Here is an 18,156-nt window from a genome sequence, read left to right on the forward strand (position 1 = left end):
AATGCCTGCTTTAGCTTCCCTTAAAACCAATAGAATGGGAGCTGGATCAGGGCCCTTGACGTCAGACTGTGCTTGGTGAAAGGTCGGCCATAATTCAGGAACCTTTCAAGTGAACCTGGGCCAGTTCAGGGTCATGCACAGAAAACATATGTTTGTGGGTGTTCGTGGTTTTTATGTGAGAACAAATGAAACTGAATTGGTTTTGATTCCACTTTTCCTTTTGAAAAGCGGTTAGTGACATAATGAATATGGGCTAGATTGTGACTATGCTTTCTGCTCAGAGTAACGGGAAGCGGGTGCTTGTGCTGCCCCAGGGAACAGCTCAGAAGGGAGACTGATCCCCAATCACCCCCCACCCCCGTTCCCCTGCTATTTCAAAGCAGGAGTAAACTCTACTGGGTCTAGACCAGGAGCTGGTATGCTTAGGGGGCAGAGCCAAAGCTCCAGCTTGTCTCTACCCAATTCAGCAGCCTCCTGCCTACCAACACAAAGTGGGGGATCATAACTGCTCTGAGGGATCTGCTCCCATCCCATAGTGCTACTCCCTGGCAGGTAGTCAGTGCAGTGCACTGTGGAGCTCACTCATGCCCCACTAGGCAGGCCACAAGTTGGCCCTTAATCTTTTGTTTTGTTTGCTGACAATACAAATTCTTTATCTCTAACAACAATTGTCGTTACGTAGCATAAGCAGTGAAAGGGAGGGTGTCAGATATCCAAAGGGAGGAATTCCAGGTGGGTGAACAGGACAGATTAGGAGTTGCAGGAATGTTATAAATTAGAATGACCATATTTCCCAAAGGGAAAACGGGACACCATGTGGGGCTAGTCCAAGCACCCCTCCCCAGCCCCCATGCAGGGCTGGCCTGAGCTGTTCGCCGGAGCCCTGCCTGCCCCCCACGCAGGGCTGGGGCTGAGGCAGCCATCGCTGTTTGCCCGAGCCCTGCTTGCCCCTGTGCGGGCTGGGGCTGATGTTGCTGCTCATTGGAGCCCTGCCTGTCCCCTGTCCGAGCCCTGCCTCCACTCTGAGTGAGGCTGGCATTGCTTCTTCTCCCCCACCCCCCACCCCCAGCACGTTCCTCTGCACCCCACTTTTTTGACAAACTGAGTTGGCAAGAGCAAACAGGACAAATGGCCACTCTTGCCACAAACGTTTGGATGGCCGGGACAGGGCTTAAAAAAGGGACTGTCTGAGCCAAAACAGGACATATGGTCACCCTCATTAAAATGACTAGTTCTCTGTTTGGAAATATCTCCCAGGCAGGATTTTTATTTCCCTGCTTCAGCACAGACGATCCTGTTTTATGGAGCTCTCTATTTCCAGAAGATATTGCTGAAATCAGAAAGAAATAAGTTCCTAGATCATTTTTTCTTTGGGGTTACCCTCTGGTTCACAACCAAAGCCTGATGAACTCATTTTTCTCCATTTTAAAACTCCTTCACTTAAGGTTTTTATATTGCAGTCAAGCCCCAGCTCAGTAGGACTAAAATGGGATTTATTTTGAATCCTATCCATACTGCTCCTTAAACAGCCAGAGTGGCTGTGTTGACTAGCCGGAGGTGCTCTTCCTTTCTTCTTCCCCCTTAAGTGCTGAGCACGTTGCTCCTATAATGCTCTCAGCCCACGTAGACAGATGATTGAATATTTAATGGCTGTTTCAACTTAGTAATTGGAAGGATTCTATCCAGTTGTCATATTGTGCTTGGATGAACCTGGAAGTTCTTAACTCAGTTTTTACTCAGACAAATTCCCACTGCGAAGGGACTTCAGGATTTTGTAAGTTTGGAAAAGGTGCTGTGATGAATAATGCAACTCGCCACAAGTTTAGGAAGGTTTGATGTTCACTAGAAGAATCATTTCAAAGCTAGATTTGTTGTCAAGATATTACTGTTCATTTGATCCAGGAGTAAGGAGAACAGACTGTGGCCTTTTAAACATGAATAATAGCAGTACATGACCTTTATAGATACCCAGGTTGACGTACTGCATTTTTTGTCTGTTATTCTACTCCACATCTTTTATTTTGTGGACAGTGCCTGTCCTGTATATTTTACTGCAGATGGATTTCATTTTGTTCTATTTTTCCTGATTACACATTAGATATTACAGATATCAGACTTAACCTGCAAGCATTTACAACTGGATGTAATGCTGTCCCACTGAAGTCAATGAGACAACACATGGCAATAAGTGCTATGTGCATTAGTAAGTGTTTGCAAGATCAGATCCATACTTAATTGCAGTTAATGGTGTTATGCACCTAATATACCAGTAAAATATGTAGGGTGGGATTTTCTAAAGCATTAGCTTATCTATTAACTTCAGTGCGAGCAGAGGTAGGTCAATGATCAGCACTTTCAAACATTTCACCCCAAACTTAAAAACAATTTGGTGATGCATTCATATTCCATCCAGTTGTAAAGGGTTAGGTAAAATCAATTATCTGGATGATTCTACATTCTGATTAATTGAAACAATATGAAAACCAGCGAGTAATAGCTTTTCATCATGGGATTAATTATAGCAAACCATTATATAAAATTAAAGGATTTTAATAGGTTTGTTTGTATTTTTCATAAGTGTGGGGGGGTTGTTATGCACTTGTCCTTTAGTTTACAACACTTCATAGTCAGAAAAGGTTTTAAACAATATGAACATTGAACACAACTTTTTATATCTACTGGAGTCTGGAGCTTTGGATAAGGCCTTGTCTATACTTGGGATTAGCCCTGTTTAGCGGTGTTGCAGTGATCCCTCCCCCTCCGGGTCAGAGACAGGCCACACCACCGCACTACGTTGCCGGGATCACTGCCTAGTATCAGGGGAATTAGCAGACCGGGTGTTAGCATCTCGACTGTCCTAATTGGGTGGAAACCCCAACAAGTAAGTGGCCAAACTTACTGACCCTCCGAGCCATATGCGACAATCTTCAGAAGTTTGAGAGCCGGAATTCCCCTGCTGGGGCTTCAGCTCTGCACAGAGAAGAGTCTCAGGGCTTCAGCCCCACGGGAGGCGCCTGCTGGGTTTTAGGGCTTCAGCCCTGCAGGGAGGGGGGCCTCAGCCCCCCACTCTTGCTGAAGCCCCGAGCCCTGGCATGCACACCCCACAGGGCTGAAGATACCAGGAGGAAACACAAGGAGGAAGGTGCAACAAGGGAGGCCTCCTGATTCATACTGAGAAAGCAGGGCAATCGGCTAGTTATCTTATGCAAGAAGCCTGGGAAACAACCAGGAAGAATTGGAAGTCCTGGCACAGTCAAGGAACTACGATGTGATTGGAATAACAGAGACTTGGCGGGGTAACTTACATGACTGGAGCACTGTCATGGATGGGTATAAACTGTTCAGGAAGGACAGGCAGGGGAGAAAAGGTGGAGCAGTTGCACTGTATGTAAGCGAGCAGTATCATTGCTCAGAGCTCCAGTATGAAACTGGAGAAAAGCCTGTTGAGTCTTTGTGTTAAGTTTAGAGGTGAGAGCAACCAGGGTGATGTTGTGGTGGGCACCTGCTATAGACCACCAGACCAGGAGGATGAGGTAAATAAGGCTTTCTTCGGACAACTAACGTAAGTTTCCAGATCACAGGCCCTGGTTTTCATGGGGGACTTCAATCCCCTGACATCTGCTGGGAGAGCAATACAGCAGTGCACAGACAATCCAAGAAGTTTTTGGAGTGTTGGGGACAACTTTCTGGTGCAAGTGCTGGAGGAACCAGCTAGGGGCCGTGCTCCTCTTGACCTGCTGCTCACAAACAGGGAAGAATTGGTAGGGGAAGTAGAAGTGGGAGGCAACCTGTGCAGCAGTGACCATGAGATGATCGAGTTCAGGATCCTGACAAAAGAAAGGAGAGCAGCAGAATATGGACCCTGAACTTCAGAAAAGCAGACTTTGACTCCCTCAGAGAACTGATGGGCAGGATCCCCTAGGAGGCTAAGATGGCGGGGAAAGAAGCCCAGGAGATCTGGCTGTAGTTTAAAGAAGCCTTATTGAGGGCACAGGAACAAACCATCCCAAGGTGCAAATATGGCAGGCGACTAGCTTGGCTTAACAGAGAAATCTTCTGTGACCTTAAACACAAAAAGGAAGCTTACAAGTGGAAACTTGGACAGATGACTAGGGAGGAGTATAAAAATATTGCTCAAGCATGCAGGGGTGTAATCAGGAAGGCCAAAGCACAATTGGAGTTGCAGTTAGCAAGGGATTTGAAGGGTAACAAGAAGGATTTCTACAGGTATGTTAGCAACAATAAGGTCAGGGAAGATTGGGCCAAAAGAAATCTGATAAGGTTCAACAAGGACAAGTGCAGAGTCCTGCACTTAGGATGGAAGAATTCCATGCACTGCTAAGGCTGGGGACCCACTGGCTAAACGGCAGTTCTGCAGAAAAGGACCTGGGGATTACAGTGGATGAGAAGCTGGATATGAGTCAGCAATGTGCCCTTGTTGCCAAGAAGGCTAACAGCATATTGGGCTGCATTAGTAGGAGCATTGCCAGCAGATGGAGGGAAGTGATTATTCCCCTCTATTTGGCACTGGTGAGGTCACATCTGGAGTATTGTGTCCAGTTTTGGGCCCCCCACTACAGAAAGGATGTGGACAAACTGGAGACAGTCCAGTGGAGAGCAACAAAAATGATTAGGGGCTGGGGCACATGATTTATGAGGAGACGTTGAAGGAACTGGTCTTATTTAGTCTGCAGAAGAGAAGAGTGAGGGGGGATTTGATAGCAGCCTTCAACTACCTGAATCAGGGTTCCAAGGAGGATGGAGCTCATCTGTTCTCAGTGGTAGCAGATGACAGGACAAGGAGCAATGGTCTCAAGTTGCAGTGGGGAGGTCTAGGTTGGATATGAGGAAAAACTATTTCACTAGGAGGGTGGTGAAGCCCTAGGAAGGTGGTGGAATCTCCATCCTTAGAGATTTTTAAGGTCCAGCTTGACAAAGCCCTGGCTGGGATGATTTAGTTGGTGTTGGTCCTGCTTTGAACAGGGGATTGGACGAGATGACCTCCTGAGGTCTCTTCCAACCCTAATCTTCTATGATTCAATCAAGTCCCGGCAAGTGCCTCCTGCGGGGATGAAGCTCTGAGACACCGCACCCCACTGGGCAGAAGCCAGAGGCAATGTGTGAGGGGGACATGTGGGGTCACATGCCCCTTCCCCCAGATTTTTGACAGGGCTTGCTGTCCCCACTCAATCACGTAGTGCCACCAGGCCCCACGCCCTGCACAGCAGCTGCTGGAGCCAGCAAACTGGGAGCTGTACCTTGGGTAGAGGCAGCAGCAAGCAGCTGATTGCTGTAGGGAGAGCCACTGCTTTTGCTGCTTCCTCTCTCCAAGGAACTAAAGTAGAAGCCCTTCCCTGCAGCTCCCAGCTGTTTGCCACTGCCTCTCGATGCAGAGCTAATACTTGGAGCTGAAGGGAGGGGCCATTGAAGGAAAGAGGGGGGGTATGGCTGAGGGTGTGTGACTCAAGCTGTTGCGGGGGAACCTTTAAATTCTGCACCCCCACGCTCAGCAGGCACCAGTTGTATCTGGCAGAAGTCCCTAGCCCCACTACCCCACCACAGGACAGAAGCCCTGAGCTCCCCCCGCCCACCTGGTAGGCAAAGAATGGGGGGGTCTGGTAGCCTCATTTTAATGATAAAAGAGCCAAATGTGGCTCACAAACTATGGTTTGGCCACCACTAGTCTATAGGCGCTGGCCCCCAGGCAGGGCAGAGCTGGTAAGCAGTCTATAAGTTCAGGCCTTCAGACAAGGAAGAGCACCACACAGTCTGTCATTCTAGCTCTGGCACATGACAGACAAATGCAGGCCTTTGACCTATGGTGGGGAATCTGGTACCCCATGGGTGGGGCTGGCAGCAGGGGGGGGGGGTGACAGCAGGAACCAGGCCCATCCTACTCCACCGGGTCCCAGTCCAAGGACATAACAATGGGTCAGTGGGAAATCCAGCCACATCATGCTGACCTGAATTCAGGCAGCAATGCAGCCAGACTGGAGTTGGCTGTTTCTGGGCTACTTCCTACTACCCCTGCATTTGGTACCTCAGCTCTGTGGGTGTCCTCAGCCTCCTCAGGGTGGGTAGGCAGGCAACGGCAGTCCCGGAAGCTCCCCTGCAGACATAGGCTTCTCCAGGAGGAGGGCACCCCTTAGTTCAGCAGCCTGCAGCAAACAGGATGCATCTGTGTCCCTCGCTGGAAGCTCCACCTTTTATACTTCCTGTCCCACCTTCCCAATTCTGGCAGGAGGGGCGAGTCTGGTCTGGCTCTGCCCACCTGGTCGCTGGGGGTGTTCCCTCCCCCTCTGGTTGGAGAATTTCCAATAAGGCCTCACTACACCCTCAATCAGCCAGTAGTGGCCAGCAACCAGCTTAGTAGTTCTGGTGCAAAGCCCAAGTGTAGACAAGGAAAACCCCAGTTTCAAGCAGGGTTAAACTCAATTTATACAAATCATGTCTCAGTGTCTATGCCTGGGGTTTGCAATGATGCAGCCTCACTAGTTGTTGGCTTCCAATGGTTGAATCCCAAGTATAGACCAGGCCTAAGCCTTGAATATTACCTTTTGCTGATAATGAATCTACTGTGGTACAGAAACAGTAATAATGCTGGACTTGGTTTGTTCTTGTCTAGATGTGTGTTCAGCTGTACTTGTTGCTGATACCTGTTGTCAGAATGGGAATTTTCAGTCTAGACAAGGGTTGTATGAAACACTGGGATTCAGGCTTCTGCATAGGCACAGGCATGGGATACATCTGTTACTATCGAGGTTGATGGTTAAACTCCCAATGAGTACAGTAGCAGCAGAGTGAGGTCAATGCTGAGTGCTTTTACTAATGCCACCCAATGTCACTGTAGAATGTCATAATAAGAAACTGCTACATGATATTAGTTGGTGATAGATCTTTTGTACAGTTCTGTTCCTCTTCCTTGAATGTTGAAAAGCAATTGAAGATTCCATAAAGGCAAGAAAACATGTTTGCAAAGATGCCCCTTCAATAAAACAGAGAAGAAATGCTGACATTCAAATGATCTGTGACACATAGTGGGGGAGGTCAAAGAAGGGAGAAGTTCTCAAGTTGGACAAAGAAACAAGGATCCATATCAGGAAGGAGGTTGAAAAGAGACAAAGGGGTCATTAGTTATAGAAAGAAAATGCAAGACTCTATTTTCCCCCTCCTATTTCTTTAGTGCTTATCAACTTGAAAGATTACATATGTCCTCAAACAAATATAAAAAATGTAATCAAGCAGACAAATCAGCAGTAGAGAGCAGCCTGGCAAATTGAGGAGACAGCAGAAGCTGGAGGAATTATTGTGCCTGTGAGAGGCAAATAATTGGGGAGTATTAGAGAAACTGTAACAGAAGCAGACAAGAGAGAAAATTTCAGGAGAATGAAACAGCAAATCAAATATAGGAGATAGAGAATGGAGATTGATTTGGACTCCATAGGAACAAAGTATACAGAGTTCCACTCAGGGTTTGGGTTTATGATCCAGCAGTAACTAGACCAGGTGATAAGCATAGTAATTATGATCCCTTCATTGCTGATATACACGCAGTAACTAATATACAGTAAGGTTGCCTAGTAATAGAAAATGTATTGGCTGGAGCTACCTTATGTGAGTTCAACAGCCAGAGAGCTATTAGAGTGCATAATGAGCACAAGAGCTTGTTCATTTCCAGGGGTGCTCACCAAAGAAAATGGCAGAAAAGAATGTTGGCACCTAATATTTTGAAATGGTCAGATTTATGAGGGGACACCAGCATTTGGAAATCAGTGTTCCAAACTCATCCCTGGTGAAACTCCATTGATTTCAGTGGAGTAACATCAAGGATAAATTCAGAGTAGCAAAGTCAAAAGGGAATAATCAAGTATCATGCCAATAAACTCTTAGACTCCTTTGAATTTTCTTCAGGATCAAAGAGACTGCTATTTTTAAACAATATCATTGATATTGTTAAAACAGTTGTTAGATATATTGTTAAACATGTGGCCAGTTAGTAAGTTAGCACACCCTCCTTAGAAAGGCATCATGGTCTAGAAGGGAGTGTGGGGATAGCAATCAGGAACACTTGAGTTCTGATCCCAGCACTGGTACTATTCACTTTGACCCTGAGCCTGCATCCACTGACTCCAGTGGTACAGGATCAGCTCTTACAGGACCCTAGGTCCTGATTTTCAAAAGTGGGCTCTGAGTTTTAGATGCCCAATTTGAGACAGCTTGGGCCTGATTTTCAGAGGTGCTTTGAACTGAATGGGTGCTTTGAAAATTTTGATCTATCTTCTCTCTGTCTCAGTTTCTCCATCTGTAAAATAAAAATAACACCTACTTTGCAGTGGGTTGTGAAGAATAATTTAATGTTGGTATTGTACTTTGAAAATAAAACATTCTAGCTGAGCTAAGTATTCATATATGATGTCTCTGGTACTTAGATTTCCTTTTTTAAACATTTCTTAGATAAAAATTCCCTTTTAAACCATGTGTTGTCCTTAATTAACTATTAAATTACCATATTAAATATTGCACATTCTATATTAATATTAATATGCTTTAAACCACGTATTTGGCTGGCCCAGTGGCCTGTTAGTAACATTGTGCACTACCATGTGGGAGACCAAGGTTCAATTTCTTGTCCTAGTCTCAATTTCCAGACAGGCTGTATACACAGCAGCCCAGATTCTCAGCTGTCCAGATTCCAATATGCCCTGGGGCTGAGCACACCTGAGGCAGAGCCCTCGAAGGTGCTGCTTGCAGCTGTCTGGTCTCACATCTGGGTCTACACTGTTCCAGCCCTTAGAATAATCCAGAGCAGCCTCAGGGTGGCTATGGTCCCTGAGTGATGTTGGACCAGCTGGGGACCCCTGGAGCACAGCAGCATGCAGCCACACACTCTTATCGTCACACCTCTAACATGCTCCCATGCCAGGTAGTGTAGGAGCTATTTGTGTCAGTTCTACACAACCCAGGGGTGCCCCTATGTCAGGGGAATCCCCAGCTAATTTGGTAAGTTGGCTTTTCAGACCAGTACAAATCAACCAGAGCAGGGGCTCGGGATCTAGCCTAGTGCCAACAGTGGATAGGAAGAGGCGTAGTTTTGCATAATGAAAAGACATGGTTTATATATTTAATATGATTCATAATTCCTCAGATGAAATGATTTGTGCTGCTTATTTTGTGCACTCCGTTTGTCTTGGACGATGGAATCAGAATAGTCAGTTTCAATTTCTGGTTCTCATGCATTAGCACAATCATGCAAAATTTGGGTTGCAAAGATACTCTAAGCAATACTCTCATTGATTTTTTTTTAATTTTTGAAAGCATTACTGTTAAAATTAAGTTTTATTAAAAACATGCTGGCTTTTTTTCTCTAAACTAAAATACTAAATTTAGGGCCAAAATTATTTCACAATCACCATTTAGAAAAGACCCTTCTAGTCACCTGTTAGATTATATTGATGGGCTCCAAGTGCAGTCTCTCTAGTGTTCTTTACCCCAAATGAATGCAAGCTGTGACCATATGCTGGCAAAATTCCCACCCAGATGAGCAAACCCCTGTACATAACTAGACACAGGAAGTATCAAACATTGCTTGGAATTGTAAAACTAAATGGACCAGGTACTCAGGTGGTATCAATCATCATAGCCCCATTTAAGTCCATGGAGTTATACTGAGTCACATCAATTGAAGATCTAGCCCTTTAATCTTTATTGGGAGCACCAGATTGATAAAACAGCTTCCATATGTCCACTTAGCACATTGATAAAATCATCACATTATCAGATGTACCAAATCCTGCTACAACAGACCATCCTGAAGAAACAAAACTAAACTAAACACTGTCATGCCAGCTTCAAACTGCAGTTAGGTAGCAGTGAAGGCAAGCAGTCTGACATTTCAACTCAGTGAGAAAAGCCTTATAATGCCTGCTGCTTCTTCTGCCTTATTAAATGCATTTTGAAATTTATACATACATACTTTAGTTTTGTTTTTACTCTACTCCAGGCCTGGGAGTATTTTCCTGAAAATTTGATCCTTTTGCAAAAAGATGTCAGTGCAAACCTCAAGTATTGTATATAATTGGAGAGCTTTAGGAAAACATGATATCGGTGATTTTCATCAAAACTACATTTTGGTTTGACTGTTGCTTTTCACCTTGTGTTTGGTGTCTGTGGAACTACGTGAACATTCCTGGGCTCGTCACACTAAAGTAGATAAATGGTTTATTGTTGTAATTCACTTGAGCTAACATGAATTTAGAAAACATTTAATGGAATTATTGCTGGATGTGTGCTCTCGTTCAAAGATATTGTGCAGAAAATTGATTTCCTCTGACTTAATTAAATACTTCAAGCCAATGTTTCCCAATAACCACTCCAGGAAATCTATACATAATATTGTTGTGTGGGGAGTGGGGAGAGGTGAGGGCAGGATACAAGTCCATTTAAAACTGCCCTTTGGGACTGCGTATATCGAAGTGCAGTTTATGCTGCAGTAAGTCTGCATGGGCATTATGAATCCAGCACACTGCTGTGCGAAGGACCAGCATAAGGACAGTCCTCAAGTCCCACTTAAGCCCTCAAAATAGGGCAAAGTGGTATTTAAGTGATGCATGCATAGGTCTTGTGCCAGCCTTATGAACAGGGATGAATGTGACCCTTGAGAATACGGCCCGATGTTCTTAAGGACATGCCAGTCAAGTAGAGTGCAATTAGATTATGTTAGATAGGATAAATCCGATGACTTTTTCCTCCCTAAACTTCAGACCGTCTAAGTTACTTTTAGAATTACTTGCCAATTTATTATACTCATATCTCACTCCTGTGCAGGCCAACTTATTGGCTTCTGTATGGTGCAGTGCAATGTTTGAAAATGTGCTCACTGAGCCACCAGATTGCCTCTTAGATGTTATTTGTTTTGATTCAGCACTTTCAACACTTCAAACCCTAATTCTGGATTTCTTCAAAATTGTTTTTCTAATGCAATTTAACTTGAGATCCCTGTGTGCCTGATTCTTATTTATGCTAGCGCCTCTTTATATGTTTCTGGCAGGGTAAAGTATAAAAATGAGAACCAGGCACAGTGTATGGATAATGTTTTGAGAATTCAGTCATGTTTACTCTGCTGAAACTTCTGCAGGGTGGTAAAACAGCTGCTGTTCATGTCCTCACAAAAGGTTCAAAGAGGAAGGTAGCTATCTGGAGCTTTTGGCTTAAGCGGTAAGGAATATAAATTTGTCTTACCAGCTGAAGTTATTTACACTCAGTGGTGCTGCCAATGGTGATGAAAAATTATGTTAGGACAGTAAGATCTCCTTCCACCTGCCTATTTTCAGCTGTGGGAGTGTGCATGACAGTGTAATATGCCATGTAAAATCAGCTGCAATATATGCATGAACAAGCACAACACTTTGCTGTGAAAGGAATCTGTGCAAAACTTCAGGATTGGACAAAACTTGTGAATCAAATTCAAGCATGGTGCAGAGGGCAGGCACAAAGCCCTCTGCACCACTTATGCCTGCACAGGAGATGGAGAGCTCAGATATCCTGGCCACCCAGCAGGGCCTCTCCACCTCCTTACTACAATAGAAGAGGGACCCATACTCTCCCTGACATGGCTACTGCCAAGTGGTTGCCCAAACTGTAATAGCAGCTCCAATGTCTCAACATGTTTTATAAAATAGGTAGGTATCATTCGTTCTGCTAATTTTTCAAATGGCAAAACTAAGGTACTGAAAGTTTAAGTCCACAAAATAATTTAGCATTGGAGCTGGGGTCAGAACTCCTGGCTCACAGACCTGTGATCAGAGCATGAGACAATAACTGCCTCCTAAGCAGAGCATTTCTCTGTTCGCATTCTGCAGGGGAATCCTATACCATGTCTGAAAGTAAATTAATCAGAGCCATGCTAGCTTTGCTCCAGAATGAAATATAGGAGAAATATGTGTTCACAAGTGGGAAAGGACCAAAATCAACTGAGAAATAAATTCTGCTGACACTTACTAGTAGGCTAGAACACATCACCGTCCTGACCATTTGTTTAAAGTTTTTTTTTTTTAATTGCTGAAAAGAAAATCTCTCTGGAAGTATAGTCTTAACGATTGAAGAAACCTTACAAACAGGCAGCAGACAATCAGAAATTAGAAATGGAGAATGTTCTTATAAAGCTACTGAAAATTTACTATTAGGAAAAATAGATTCAATATTTGGTTATTCAACCATAAGCAATAAGGAATGCTCTAAAACATTTTACTGACAGCAATCTGGGCATGCAGAGTAGGTCACTTGTGGGCCATTCAGGACAGTGCAGTAAGATTAGGCTTTTAAAAAGGGGAAAAGATGCAAAAGGAAATCTACAGGGCCACTCATGTACTTTTTACCCAAGGTTTGATTTTTGCCTTGTAGGCACAGTGCTTAGCAAGGGGCTGTGTAGAGCTACAGAACTCTAAGGGAAGTATTGGGAGGCCTTCTGCCTCAGGCAAGCAGAACCTGCTGGAGCTCCCAGGTGCACAGCTCACTTTCACTCACATGGCCAGTCAGCTCTGCTGGCAGATGCATAAGAGGGAGAAGAACAATGACATTGTGTCTCCCTTGGTGAGTGTGTAAGGAGCAGTCCCTGTGTTTCCCTCAGTGCAGGGACTGTAATTCTGCCTGGCTTTTATGCAGAGGAGGGAAGGGGGGAAGTTCCCTGCACACATTTCACTCCTGGATAAAAGCCAGGCAGAATCTGGCCCTCATTAAGGAATGTACAGTTGGCCCAAAATAAGTCAACTGGAACATAAAGGACGTTGTATATGTAAGCACTAAGGCTTCATTCTCCTGTTAGTTACCAGGGTCAGACTGTGACTGACCCTTGTTTTCAGTGGAGGCAACAGGGTGAAAGGAGTCTCTCCATACCTGCATAGCCTGCATAAAGGCCAGGAACAGCTGTGCTCAGGAGAATCCTTCCCTATTCCCCTGGAGGCTAATGACACCATAAAGAGAGCAGAGATGGGCAGGGAGGAGGTGGGGCCATGGCGCCACCTCAGCATGCATTGCTAGATGGGTATGCAGGAGGTAACACGCATCCCATAAAGGTGTGTAACAGCATGGCTCCTTGTATGTGCCAGGCATCGCTAGGAAGCTTTGTGCCTACTTGATGCAGAATGCCTCTCAGTGCTCCCTCCAGAACAGTGTGATTCTACCCTGACCCTTGCGATGTGCTGGGCCTACAAGGCAAAAATGAGCCCTCATTTTGAGCCTGATTCTGACACACTTTCTCACCTTACTCCACAAGTAATCCCACTGAAATCACTGGCACTACCAAGCAATTAAGGGACTACTCAATAAATGGATTGCCAATTTATTATCATTTAGGAAAAAAATAACTTAAGTCCCTGTTGGAAAGTTGTGTAACAGAGAACTGGATACTACTAGATATAAAAAAGAAGTCAGATAGGATAAACTAGAGAAAGATGGAGCTGGACTGATTACTCCCTTGTGCAGTCATTTACCACCTGTGCAAAACACTGCCAATGAGTTTTACACTCACTCTGCATGAGTGTAATGAAGAGGGAACTCAAACCCTTTGTCTCTAGACATTGATGTATTATAAAAACCATGCGCAAATGAAAAGGAAACACTTTAATAAACTTTAAGAGAATAGAATAGAGGAAAGAATTCACTTAGATGTTACATATTTGAAACCAGAATATATACTTTCACACTTCTGCTAAGGGTTTTTTGTGTTTGTTTCTTTGCTACCATAAGTGTAGGGAAAGAAAGATTGTGTTACAATACTGTATTGACTTTTTCATCTCGCCTATAGAAGTAGCAGTCATTTAAAAAAGTTATGGTCTTGTAATGAGAAAAAATCTAATGCTTACCTTTATTTTAGTAGCTGGATAATTAAATGTACTTAATTTGAAAACACTAAATTATTTAATGCAATACAGTTACAATACTAGTCAACATAGTTATATTCGTCATCATGTCTATATCACAGTGATTAGTTGCTTTATTGATAAAACACTTCCAGAATGTAATGAAAAGGTTTACATAATGTAATTGCAATAAAGACCTACAATTTTGAAAAGAATTTGAAATATTTTATTTAAATTCAACAGTACTGTCACAAGTTGGCTATTGTCATCAAACTAAAAACTTAACAGGCTCCCTTCAAACAAAATCAATGAGGAATCATTTTCTATGGTAAAATGATCAGTATCATCTATTTTGGATAGTCATGACATGGATATATCTAATTTGAATTGTCTACATAACAATTTTGATGGTGCTATTTTAGGATAAAAAAACCTTCCATCAAATCATTGCTAAACTGCTATTAGATATAGCTAATAGCAATTCAGTGTGGTCAAGGACATACTGAAAATGTACCATTATGTAACTAGCAGACATGTGGCCTTAAATACATCTTTTAACTTTATTTGCACACACTGAGCTTCACATTCTGTTTTTAACTGATGATGAAGTTTGGGTGAACATTTAAGTTGCTTGACTGACAGTCTGTTTATTGTTTAACCTTTTTATTGGACTTCTAAAGAAATGTATCAAATATTTACCAATCTGAATCTCCCTACAGCAAAGCAGACAACAAATATCTCCACATATACAATTAGTACTATTAGCCTATTTACGTTAAAGAAGAATAGTGTGTTTGAATAATGTATTTTTCCACAGTGGTTCCAGGGTGCTAATTTGTTGGCCAACTTCAAAAATAATTCTATAATGTAATTATACACATAATAAATGTGCTATATTTAGTACAAAGTCACATATGGTGAAGAACATATCAAAGTATCAGTTAAAATAGATTCTCAAGTCATCTGATCTTCAGAAGTATGTGTTGAAACATACTTGTAGATTCACAAGGGAGACTTAAGTCTAAGTCCAACATGTAGGCACCACTGGAATTCACAAAACCACCACTCAGCTGCCACCTAACCTTGTAGGCACCTAAAGTCCCAATGTGCCAAAATTTCCATCAGTGGGCATGTGCACAACCATTAAAGTCCTGACACCACTGAGCTGCTTGGTGTCTGACTCATGGCTAAGCTCTGGAGGGATTCACAAATTTGGCATTTTCCTACTTGTCTTATCTACCGGGCCTGATCTGGCACACATGCTCAGAGCTTGCCTAACCTGGACAAAAGAAAGGAGGAGGAAGTGATTGTATGACTGTACCCAATAGCCCTGAGGTTAAGGCACACCACTATGAGGTAGGAAATCCAAGTTCACATCCCTGATTTAGAGTAGGAACTTCAACCCATGTTTCTCGCCTCTCAGGTAAGCACTGCAACACCTGGGCTTTTGAGTATAAAAAGTGGTTTGTTTTCATTCCCTGGTGAGAATAGGGCTGACCTGGCTTAGGCACTTAACTCCAGGAGAGGATTCACAGCTATGAATCCCAAACAGTGATAGGCATCTCTCTTGGGCCTGGAGTGAGGTGTTTAACTCTGGGAGAGGGTGGGGCTTAGTCTCCTTGGCATTTCCTACTATCTAATTTAGGTAGCTCTGTGCTCAGCATGCTGGCTTTTGTGAACCCCTTTCTTAGGTGCCTGTGATGGGGTGTGCTCTCCACACTGGCCCTGAGAGAGTTGAATTAGGCCATGTGGAGGGCACTAATTAGGAGGCAGCTCACCTGTGAGAGAACAGGTAGGGCTTCTATAAAGCCAGGAGGCTGGCAGCAGCAGGGAGGAAGCTTGCAGTCTCTTTCCCTGAGTTAAGGTCCTATTGGGTTCCAGGAAGTGGGCCAGCACAAGTCCGCCCATTGCTAAAGGACCCTCCCCCAGCCTTAGGGGAGGATCCATAAAGTCCAGGAACTCAAATAATTACAGGGGACAACCAAAAATGTAGCAAGGGCAGGTGTGAAGGTCAAAGGGTCAAACAAAGGGAACCTGAAAGGGACACCAACCAGAGAACCCTGGACAGCTCCCACTGCTCCTTGAAGGTGTCAAGGGAGGCAGCGGATGCTGCCCAGAGGAACTCTGGCCAGATGCATGAGCGAAGGCAGGATCAGATAGGCCCCACAGTTGCAGGAAACCCGCTCAGCCAACCTCCTCTCCCTGGTCTTATATATGGCTACTTTGGCCAGCACTAGGAGGAGGTTGACAAGGAGATCCCACGATCCCTGAATTAAGATAGAAGGAAGGGAAGATAGGAACCATGAGAAAAGGTATAGGAACCTAGAGGAAGGGTTTTCTAATAGGCCTAAGAGAGAGGGATCTGACTAGGAAGGCTGGAGAATGAAAAGCTTAAAGACATGCGGTAGGAAGTAGTCCAGGGTGAGAGCAGTAAAGTCGATGTAGCCGCAGAACTTAACAGCTTGCTGTAGGGCCCTGGACTGGAACCCAGAGTAGAACACAGGCCTGGGTTCCCCTGCCATCCACTGTTAAGTGTTATTGCTAGGGGCAATGAAGGGAAAGACTGCCTGAGTCATTGCAGGAATGATATAGTCAGGGTGGTAGGCATGAGGACTGCCCGACACTGCTGGTGCAGAAGGACTTTGAAAGACTACCCTGGAAGGAGAAATCACAGTGTGACGTGGCTGGAGGACCAAGTCATGAAGCAACTGCATCATGACCCCATGAGCAGGAGGAGACCTTCAATGGGGAATGAGAAGAAAGGGGGCACTGAACTGGGTAGAGCTAATCCCCAGAATCACCAGAGTAGGTGCCACCCAGGTGTGAGTAGAGCACTCCATGACAGTGCCTAACTGTCTGTATGCATTCTATAGGAAGCCTGGGTCCCTAACTTGGGGTTGTGAATTCCACTAGGCAGTAAAGCAAGGCACCTAAAAGTTAGGTGTTGAAATGCTGTGCATTGCAATGCCTAACGCGCCCTTGTGAACTTCGCCACAAATGAACATAAAAACCTTTCCATATATTCACCCTACATTGCTATGAAAAAGCATTGCAGTGGAGACTTAGGCGCACAGTGAGTAAAAATCCTATCAATTTAGAATAAAGTGAAGGGATTGAGAAATCTCCAAAAGCTTAAAAATCACAGATCCCTTCAAACTAGTAGTATTTGCTTTACAATTTGAAACAAAATTATTGATCTCTACTGTTGACTTCACACAGAGAGGAAACTAAAGAGAAAATATATTTGATTATAATATTATAATGTTTATTTCTGGTGGGGAGAGTGATGAAGGAAATATACAGCAAGCACAAATGTGCTAAGGGACAGATTCTGCAACCTGTTGTCCATGGACCTCTGGGGGTCTGCAGCCTGTCTAAGATTTCCATTTGAAATTTTTGTAGGGGTCTGCAAATGAAAAAAGGTTGAAAACCACTGGAACAGATTATTACTATGCAGTTAGTCCTATTGATTTCAATGGACTACTACCAGAGTAAAGTATTATTCAAGGTAAGTGGGCGTGGCAGAAATTAGTCTTAAATTACAAGTGGTAATGAAGACTGAAAGAAGCTATTGTGAATAACATTCTATTTACAAAAAAATTAGCCAAGTACAAAGTAAAACAGTGTGAAGCATTAAATTGGTGATTAATGTCTTCACTAGTACTGTACAAGATTTGGGTTGTGATCAGTAACCTGGATGGAAACATGAATGCAGTCCTATAGGTGGCATCCTCACTTTTAAACCACTCGCTAACTCCAGTTGCTATAGCAACCTGATACAGCTTTTTAAGGGGAGATTTTAACGTCATTTCAAAACTTTAATCACCATAGCAACACAATTTAGCTCTTTGAAGCATAATCGTATTTGTTGTTACGAATTTTTAATGTGTGTATCTTACTCCACTTGTATGTCTTTCCCTCTGGAAAAGACAAAAAGCATCACCTTACAAAGGAAAGATGAAACGTAACCATCCTTGCTTCACTACTTCACCATGATTCAAAATACAACAAAGGTAGAAGGGTGTGAGGGGGGGAGGGTGTGTAGACGAATTTAAATAATTTCAAAGTAACTTTTACAACCTATTTTTTATAATGGGAGCTGTACTATTTTAACACACAGTGCATTAGCATTCCTTCCTTCCTGCTATTCAATTCCACCAGTTGGGCCCCTTTGAAGCAAAGAGGTTTCCACTAGAAAGAACAGATTTCAAAATTCACGATGGATACATAGACGGATGAGATGAAGAACGCTGACTCGTTATTTTTAGGAAGTCAGTGTATTGCAGACTGCGTGTGAGAG

The 18,156-nt window shown here is 43.7% G+C and overlaps 1 protein-coding gene across 2 annotated transcripts in view; it reads right to left on the bottom strand.

The window, feature by feature from the left end:
• Positions 1–18,156, bottom strand: part of KCNK12 (potassium two pore domain channel subfamily K member 12) — a 73,610-nt gene that overhangs the window by 40,298 nt on the left and 15,156 nt on the right. The gene's annotated exons all lie outside the window — the stretch shown is intronic.

The sequence above is a fragment of the Chrysemys picta genome, chromosome 3 (genome assembly GCF_011386835.1).
Source record: "Chrysemys picta bellii isolate R12L10 chromosome 3, ASM1138683v2, whole genome shotgun sequence".
Lineage (NCBI taxonomy): Eukaryota > Metazoa > Chordata > Testudines > Emydidae > Chrysemys > Chrysemys picta.